We start from the raw sequence: 1,944 nt of genomic DNA, 5'->3' as shown, positions 1-1,944 counted from the left end.
GTTCAGTAAGGGAGTGGGCAGGGGCTTTATCTTTAGGATGCAGTTGTAAGGTAACAGGGGATAATATGGAGCTCTTCCAAGCAGTTCATAATGTCAATTTAAAGCACAGCAGCAGAAATAATATGTTCAGCTGGTGTACTTTACTCAAAACGTTTCATAGTAGAATCAAGTAATGAGATGTTTAGAACAACTGCAAAGTAAGTTGTTATTTTATTAAGAAGACACCATTCAGTAGTGCCAAAACATGGAGTAATGTAAACCTGATAGCATGTCATAAATTAGTTCTGATTTTAGCTTTCCGTTCTTAAGAATAAAATTTGCTTAAGAATAAAATTATGTATTAAATGCAGAGTGAAAAATAGTGTAATGCAAAATGGACATGAAAATACTTGTTTTATATTTTGATGACCGTCATAGTTAATTGCAACGAATTATAAAATTATTTGGTTATTGCAAAATTATATAATGTACTTAGGTTTAAGTATTTAAATCTTATGAAAAATTGTAAACGAATTGTGGCCATGTTTAGGAATGATTTTGATTAATGTAGTGTCACGTGACCCGACTCAGGACTGGGGATATGAGCGGGAAAAGGAGGACGTGTGAACGGCAAGTCGCTCGGTTGTCCGTTGTGGTGGTAAGTTCGTAGCGGCAAAGTAGCTCGAGTGTAAGCATGGACGCCAGTGTATGCGAATAAACTGTGAAGGAACAACGTGAAAGTGTGTAGGTGCGAGACAATAAACCATGTATACGAATTGCATCGATTATTAATCATCCAGATCGGATTTATTGTGAACTTTACTATGCATGGCCACAAAGTTAGAAGTGTTTTGTTTAAAATAAATAAGTTTGAATCTGAACTTGTATAGTGTACCTCATTTTGCTCAAGGTTGTGCTATAGATAATTGTGTATCCATATATATACTAAGATAGTATCTGTTCTTCCAGACATGTCCGAAAGAACAGATACCATCTTCGTTGAGAATGTGGGTTTCACGGGAGGCTTGCCAGAGATAAATCCCTGCAGTCCCACTATCCTCTGTGTCCTCGGTGGCTCAGATGGATAGAGCGTCTGCCATGTAAGCAGGAGATCCCGGGTTCGAGACCCGGTCGAGGCACACATTTTCCTCTGTCCCCGTTGACGTATGTCAACGCCTGTAAGCAGCTAAGGGTGTTCATTTCATTGTAATTGTGTATCCAATTCACTGCTGTTCAAAGGCTAGCCAAAATATGACTCAGTATTAGGGGCGCAAATGCAACAGTTCACTACCAACCCCCTTGCACGTGAAAAATAGGTAGTGAACGAGCCAGAGTACAGTTGCAAAGTCCGTCTTTACCGGTGCGTGCAGGAACACTTCTGTGGACGCAGCTCAAACGCAGTGAGGTACCGACCAATCAAAGAACGGGGTCCAGTGTGGGCTGTAATCATCGTTTGGGACAGAAACTTGGTAGATACTCTAATACGTTAATGCGGAATCGATTTAGTTCCACCAGGTGCAAATCTGGCTGTGTGCACTGTTTGTACGATCAAATGACACGCATGCTGTCATTTGACAAGCAATGAAGTGGTAAACAATACGGCTATCGAGAAGAAAGACCGTGCACTGTTAGCAAAACTATTTTATGTGAAAGAGAGCAGTTTCATTGCCGGACTGAGAGATTATCGCTAAAGGAAAGGTCTGAGGAGAGGCCCTATGTCATTAGCTTGTTTAAAGAAGAGAGTAACGAAATTCGAAAACCCAGATGAGCTTGTCGTGTCACCTAGAAGAGGAAGGCCTCATATTCCAGTGGAAGTCATTGACGAGGTTGCTGTTGCTGTAACTGACCATGCAACATGTGACCCGGATAGAGATAGCACTCGTCCAGTGTCATGAGAATATTCGAACCCACAGTCAACAGTACGGAAAGTTTTGCGGTCTATTTTACGCTGGTACACGTACAACA

General features: G+C 41.1%; 1 non-coding gene across 1 annotated transcript; it reads left to right on the top strand.

The window, feature by feature from the left end:
• The first annotated feature begins 1,044 nt into the window (after positions 1-1,044).
• On the top strand, positions 1,045-1,118 carry Trnat-ugu. Its single transcript has one exon. It is a non-coding gene; the product is annotated as a tRNA-Thr (tRNA).
• The last annotated feature ends 826 nt before the right edge of the window (positions 1,119-1,944 follow it).

The sequence above is a fragment of the Schistocerca americana genome, chromosome 8 (assembly GCF_021461395.2).
Source record: "Schistocerca americana isolate TAMUIC-IGC-003095 chromosome 8, iqSchAmer2.1, whole genome shotgun sequence".
NCBI lineage: Eukaryota > Metazoa > Arthropoda > Insecta > Orthoptera > Acrididae > Schistocerca > Schistocerca americana.
Note: the sequence above shows the minus strand (reverse complement) of the source record. Positions and strands in the feature narration are given on the sequence as shown.